This window comes from Prunus avium, chromosome 8, assembly GCF_965620075.1.
Source record: "Prunus avium chromosome 8, drPruAviu1.hap1.1, whole genome shotgun sequence".
Taxonomy (NCBI): domain Eukaryota; kingdom Viridiplantae; phylum Streptophyta; class Magnoliopsida; order Rosales; family Rosaceae; genus Prunus; species Prunus avium.
The window spans coordinates 20,246,247-20,253,681 of record NC_142291.1 but is presented as its reverse complement, the minus strand read 5'-3'; the positions used below and the strand labels follow the sequence as shown (position 1 = coordinate 20,253,681).

Below are 7,435 nucleotides of genomic sequence, written 5' to 3'. Positions count from 1 at the left end.
ATTAATTTGTGTCCTTTTAGGAATGCAACACATGGTCAGAATAAACAATTACTTTAGAACCAACAAGATAAGAACGAAATTTTTCTAAAGCAAAAACCACAGCAAGGAACTCCTTCTCTGTTGTGGAGTAGTTGATTTGAGCATCATTCAAGGTCCGGCTAGCATAATGAATCACATGGGGGAGCTTGTTCTTCTTTTGACCTAAAACTGCACCAATAGCAAAGTCAGAGGCATCACACATTATTTCAAATGGTAAAGACCAATCTGGAGCTATGATAATAGGGGCTGAAGTTAGCTCCCTCTTCAAGGTAGTAAAGGCTTCCATTCAAGCTTCATTAAACTCAAAAACAGCATCCTTAGCAAGGAGATTACACAATGGCCTTGTAATGCTTGAGAAATTTTTGATGAACCTTCTATAGAATCCAGCATGACCTAGAAAGCTTCTAATTCCTTTCACAGAGGTAGGGGGTGGCAGATTTGAGATGAGATCGATCTTGGCTTTATCCACTTCAATTCCCTTGCTTGAAATCACATGGCCTAGCACAATGCCTTGTCTCACCATGAAGTGACACTTCTCCCAATTCAAAATCAGATTTGTTTCCTGGCATGTTTTAAGCACTAGAGACAAGTGGTGAAGACAATTATCAAAAGAGGAACCAAAAACTGAAAAATCATCCATAAATACCTCAATGAATCGTTCCACCATATCTGAAAAGATTGACATCATGCATCTTTGGAAAGTTGCTGGGGCATTGCACAAACCGAATGTCATCCTTCTATAAGCAAACGTACCAAATGGGCATGTGAATGTGGTTTTCTCTTGGTCTTCCGGAGCAATGGGAATTTGATTATAACCTGAAAAACCATCAAGAAAACAATAGTAAGCATGGCCAGATAAACGTTCAAGCATTTGATCAATAAAAGGCAAGGGGAAATGATCTTTTCTAGTGGATGTGTTCAACTTCCTGTAATCAATGCAAACTCTCCAACCAGTGATAGTTCGTGTGGGAACTATCTCATTCTTCTCATTCTTCACAACGGTGATTCCGGACTTCTTCGGAACAACTTGTACAGGGCTCACCCACTTAGAATCTGAAATTGGGTAGATGATTCCTACATCGAGTAGCTTTAAAACTTCAGCTCTAACCACCTCTTTCATGTTGGGATTTAGCCTCCTTTGGGCATCACGGGATGGTTTGCTGTCTTCTTCCATTAGAATCCGGTGCATGCACATGCTTGGACTAATTCCTTTGATGTCTGCTATGGTCCACCCAATGGCTGTTTTATGCTCTTTTAGAACCTTAATTAAGCTCTCTTCTTCATGTGAGGTGAGACCTGCAGCAATTATAACAGGGAGAGTTTCGTTAGCACCCAAATAACTATATTTAAGATGATTGGGCAGTGGTTTAAGTTCTAGCTTTGGTGGGGTGATAATGGATGGCTCCAATTTCATGGATGATGGTCCAAGAGGCTCGAGTGGTGGCCTAAAGGATGGTGGGTATGGTTGAAACACTTCTAAGGCAGCCACCACTTCTTGGAACTCCGGTTCACAAAGATCTTCCTCTTCTTGTGTTAAGACAGCTTCTAGAGCATGGAAAGGGTGCTATCTTTCATTTTGATAACTGTGTCTCCAGTGGCAATGAATGGCCTGCCTAGGAGAATGCGATCAACATGATCTCCATTTGGATTGTCTTCCATGTCCATCACTACAAAATCAGCAGGGAGAATTAGTGTATTAACTTGAACTAAAATATCTTCTACAATACCTTTTGGATATTTTATAGAATGATCAGCTAGTTCAAGTCGTATTGAAGTCTTCTTCATCCATTCTAAGCCAAGCTTTTGATACAATGAATATGGCATTAGGTTGACACTTGCTCCCAAGTCCAACATGGCTCTTCCAACCTTATTGCCTCCAATGTTAATGGGAATGTCAAAGCTGCCAGGATCAACTAGTTTTGGTGGAAGCTTCCTTTGCAACACAGCACTTACATTCTGGTCAAGCTTTACATCTTCATTTGGAGCGAAATTGAGCTTGTGAGTTTTCAAGTCCTTGATGAACTTTCCATATGCAGGAATCTGTTCAATAACATCAAGCAAAGGCAAATTGATATTAACTTTACTCAAAATATCATAAATCTCTTTAAAAGCCTTATCTTGCTTTGCTTTCTTAAGACGGCCTGGAAATGGAATCGGTGGAACATATGGAGCGGGTGGCACGTATCTATCTTCTTGAAGATGTGGTGGCACAAATTTGTCATCTCTCTTATGCAATTGGAATTGTTTGGATTCCTGAGAATCTGATTTGGCATTAGGAGCAGATTGAGAAGTTTTGAGATGTTCCCCTTCTGTAGCCGTGGTCTCCTCCTCTTCATCTTCTACAATCACAACATCATTTGAAAGATTAGAATCAACTTTACTATCAATGATCTTACCTGATCTGAGCACATGAATGGCCTTGGCTTCTTGGTTCTTTGGATTGATCTCGGTTTGGCTTGGCCATTTCCCAGGTGCTCTTTGAGTTATTTCAGCAGCTAATTGGCCTATTTGAACTTCCAATTTGGCAATGGCAGCTTGTGTAGTTTGCTGGAAATTGGATTGGTTGATTGCCATCTGCTTAACTATATCCTCCAATGATGATGTTTGTTGTGGCTTTTGGAATGAAGGGGGATTGGCTTGATTCTGAGTATTCCTCCATGAAAAGTTTGGATGATTCCTCCAACCTGGATTATAACTTTGAGAGTATGGATCATTTCTTGGACCTTGGTTGTAGGAATTTACCAACTTAGCTTGCTCTTGCACAAATTCTGGATATCCAGCCCCAAGTGGACAAGCTATGGTAGCATGGTCAGGAGTTTCGCAAATACTACACACTTCCTTCGGAGGGCTTCTTGAGTTTAATGCAAGAAGAGCATCTAGCTTTTGTTCCAGTTTTGAAATCTGCACACTAGAAGCATCATTAGAACCACTAATAACACGTTTACCTCTTGTATCCGTATGTTGGGTCTCCATTGCTATCTCCTCAAAGAGTTCGTATGTTTCTTCTGGAGTTTTGGTTTTAAAAGAACCACCTGCAAAATTGGTGACTATATTATGACTAGAAGGGGTTAGTCCTTTATAAAACATACGCATTTGAAGCTTCAATGGAATCCCATGATGAGGACATTGGTTGAGCAGCCCATTGAATCTCTCCCATGCTTCACAAAATGATTCATCATCTTGCTGTGCAAATAACAAGATCTTATCCCTAAGCATGTCGGTCTTTTGCGTGGAGAAGTATTTCTCCAAGAACTTCTTTTGAATGGCAGCCCATGTAGTGAATGAACCAGGCTTCAAAGAATTCAACCAATATTTCGCCTTATCCTTCAAAGTGTATGGAAACACTCTCATTCGAAGTTGATCTTCTGTCACACCTGTCAAGGGAAAAGAACTCACAACATTAAAAATATCCTTTATATGAGTTAATGGATCTTCATTGGGTAAACCATAAAAGGAAGGCAGCATATTAAGATGAGAAGATTTAAGCTCATAATTTCGAGCTACAGTGGGCAGCAAAATGCTTGAAGGAGATGCTGGAATGGTTGGGATATCAAGTTCTCCCATGAACTCATTGGCAGCCATCTCTTCTTCTTCTTCTTGGTCTGAACTTGCTTCCGAATTTGAAGGTGAAGAACCAGGAAGTTCAGTGTGGAGAGCAATACTTGTAAATGTGGCAAGAGCTTGCTCTTTTGCAGTCGACAACTCTCTTTCTAGACGATTATGAACTTCAGAGATCACCCGGTTGGGTTGCAACGATGGTCCTGCGTTCAAAGATCTCGAGCGTTGGAACGAAGACCTCACTTGTTCAAGGAACGGTCTTTTAGACATAAACTACCTGAAACAGAAGTGTGGCCCAACTTTGGTTTTGTCTTTAAGCTCCTGCTCTTATCCCAATCAGCCCTTAACATGCATGGATTGCATCAAATGTGATCTCTTGCTATCTTAACCTACAAAACACACAAACAGAGGTAAGTGACTCAAAATAAAGAGAAACTAAGCAAAATCACTAAGTAAAGAAGGCAAGCAAGTGTACGAAATTATGGACTTATCAAAACAGAAAACGGATTAAAAGCACAAGTTTAACTCAATAACATAACCAAATCATAAGCTAGAAGGGTACAAAATAATATACAATTATGAACCGATCAGACTCCTCCCAAAATATTATGATGTTGCCCAAGTTTTGGGCTCGATCCGAAATCAATAGGTGTGAGAAATTGAACAATTCAAGTTCAACGGCAGTTCGTTCCTAATTGGAATGGTTGGTGTATTGCATACTTCTACCGATTGGATTTCACTCAAACCTCACCAAATAAATCCTCCCACCATATTATGATGTTGCCCAAGTTTGGGGCTCGATCCGAAATCAATAGGTGTTCCAAATTGGACAATTCAAGTTCAATGGCAGTTCGTTCCTAATTGGAGTGGTTGGTGCATTCCATACTTCTAGCGATTGGATTTCACTCAAAACTCACCAAATGACTCCTCCCACCATATTATGATGTTGCCCAAGTTTTGGGCTCGATCCGAAATCAATAGGTGTGGGAAATTGGACAATTCAAGTTCAACGGCAGTTCGTTCCTAATTGGAATGGTTGGTGTATTCCACACTTCTAGCGACTGGATTTCACTCAAAACTCACCAAATGACTCCTCTCAAAATATTATGATGTTGCCCAAGTTTTGGGCTCGATCCGAAATCAATAGGTGTGAGAAATTGAACAATTCAAGTTCAACGGCAGTTCGTTCCTAATTGGAGTGGTTGGTGTATTCCATACTTCTAGCGATTGGATTTCACTCAAAACTCACCAAATAACTCCTCCCACCATATTATGATGTTTCCCAAGTTTTGGGCTCGATCCGAAATCAATAGGTGTTCCAAATTGGACAATTCAAGTTCAACGGCAGTTCGTTCCTAATTGGAGTGGTTGGTGTATTCCATACTTCTCGCGATTGGATTTCACTTAAAACTCGCCAAATGACTCCTACCACCATATTATGGTGTTGCCCAAGTTTTGGGCTTGATCCGAAATGAATAGGTGTTCCAAATTGGACAATTCAAGGTCAACGGCAGTTCGTTCCTAATTGGAGTGGTTGGTGTATTCCACACTTCTAGCGATTGGATTTCACTCAAAACTCACCAAATCACTCCTCCCACCATATTATGATGTTGCCCAAGTTTTGGGCTCGATCCGAAATCAATAGGTGTTCCAAATTGGACAATTCAAGTTCAACGGCAGTTCGTTCCTAATTGGAGTGGTTGGTGTATTCCATACTTCTCGCGATTGGATTTCACTCAAAACTCACTAAATGACTCCTCCCACCATATTATGATGTTGGCCAAGTTTTGGTCTCGATCCGAAATCAATAGGTGTTCCAAATTGGACAATTCAAGTTCAACGGCAGTTCGTTCCTAATTGGAATGGTTGGTGTATTCCATACTTCTAGCGATTGAATTTCACTCAAAACTCACCAAATGACTCGTCCCACCATATTATAACGTTGCCCACGTTTTGGGCTCGATCCGAAATCAATAGGTGTGAGAAATTGGACAATTCAAGTTCAACGGCAGTTCGTTCCTAATTGGAGTGGTTGGAGTATTCCATACTTCTAGCGATTGGATTTCACTCAAAACTCACCAAATGACTCCTCCCACCATATTATGATGTTGCCCAAGTTTTGGGCTCGATCCGAAATCAATAGGTGTTCCAAATTGGACAATTCAAGTTCAACGGCAGTTCGTTCCTAATTGGAGTGGTTGGTGTATTCCATACTTTTAGCGATTAGATTTCACTCAAAACTCACCAAATGACTCCTCCCAACATATTATGATGTTGCCCATGTTTTGGGCGCGATTCGAAATCAATAGGTGTTCCGAATTGGACAATTCAAGTTCAACGGCAGTTCGTTCCTAATTGGAGTGGTTGGTGTATTCCATACTTCTAGCGATTGGATTTCACTCAAAACTAACTAAATGACTCCTCCCACCATATTATGATGTTGCCCAAGTTTTGGTCTCGATCCGAAATCAATAGGTGTTCCAAATTGGACAATTCAAGTTCAACGGCAGTTCGTTCCTAATTGGACTGGTTGGTGTATTCCATACTTCTAGCGATTGGATTTCACTCAAAACTCACCAAATGCCTCCTCCCACCATATTATGATGTTGCACAAGTTTGGGGTTCGATCCGAAATCAATAGGTGTGAGAAATTGCACAATTCAAGTTCAACGGCAGTTCGTTCCTAATTGGAATGGTTGGTGTATTCCGTACTTCTAGCGATTGGATTTCACTCAAAACTCCCCAAATTACTCCTCCCACCATATTATGATGTTGCCCAAGTTTGGGGCCCGATCCGAAATCACTAGGTGTGAAAAATTGGACAATTCAAGTTCAACGGCAGTTCGTTCCTAATTGGAGTGGTTGGTGTATTCCACACTTCTAGCGATTGGATTTCACTCAAAACTCACCAAATGCCTCCTCCCACCATATTATGACGTTGTACAAGTTTGGGGTTCGATACATAATCAATAGGTGTGAGAAATTGCACAATTCAAGGTCAACGGCAGTTCGTTCCTAATGGGAGTGGTTAGTGTATTCCATACTTCTAGCGATTGGATTTCACTCAAAACTCACCAAATGACTCCTCCCACCATATTATGATGTTGCCCAAGTTTGGGGCCCGATCCGAAATCAATAGTTGTGAGAAATTGGACAATTCAAGTTCAACGGCAGTTCGTTCCTAATTGGAGTGGTTGGTGTATTCCATACTTCTAGCGATTGGATTTCACTCAAAACTCACCAAATGACTCCTCCCACCATATTATGATGTTGCCCAAGTTTGGGGCCCGATCCGAAATCAATAGGTGTGAGAAATTGGACAATTCAAGTTCAACGGCAGTTCGTTCCTAATTGGAGTGGTTGGTGTATTCCATACTTCTAGCGATTGGATTTCACTCAAAACTCACCAAATGACCCCTCCCACCATATTATGATGTTGCCCAAGTTTTGGACTCGATCCGAAATCAATAGGTGTGAGAAATTGGACAATTCAAGTTCAACGGCAGTTCGTTCCTAATTGGAGTGGTTGGTGTATTCCACACTTCCAGCGATTGCATTTCACTCAAAACTCACCCCCACCATATTATGATGTTGCCCAAGTTTTGGGCTCGATCCGAACTTAATAGGTGTTCCAAATTGGACAATTTAAGTTCAACGGCAGTTCGTTCCTAATTGGAGTGGTTGGTGTATTCCATACTTCTAGCGATTGGATTTCACTCAAAACTCACCAAATGACTCCTCCCACCATATTATGATGTTGCCCAAGTTTTGGGCTCGATCCGAAATCAATAGGTGTGAGAAATTGGACAATTCAAGTTCAACGGCAGTTCGTTCCTAA

At 41.0% G+C, this 7,435-nt stretch overlaps 1 non-coding gene across 1 annotated transcript; it reads left to right on the top strand.

Moving 5' to 3' along the window:
- Positions 1–3,148: 3,148 nt before the first annotated feature.
- LOC148292308 (small nucleolar RNA R71) lies at positions 3,149–3,255 on the top strand. Its single transcript, XR_015827155.1, has one exon. It is a non-coding gene; the product is annotated as a small nucleolar RNA R71 (small nucleolar RNA).
- The last annotated feature ends 4,180 nt before the right edge of the window (positions 3,256–7,435 follow it).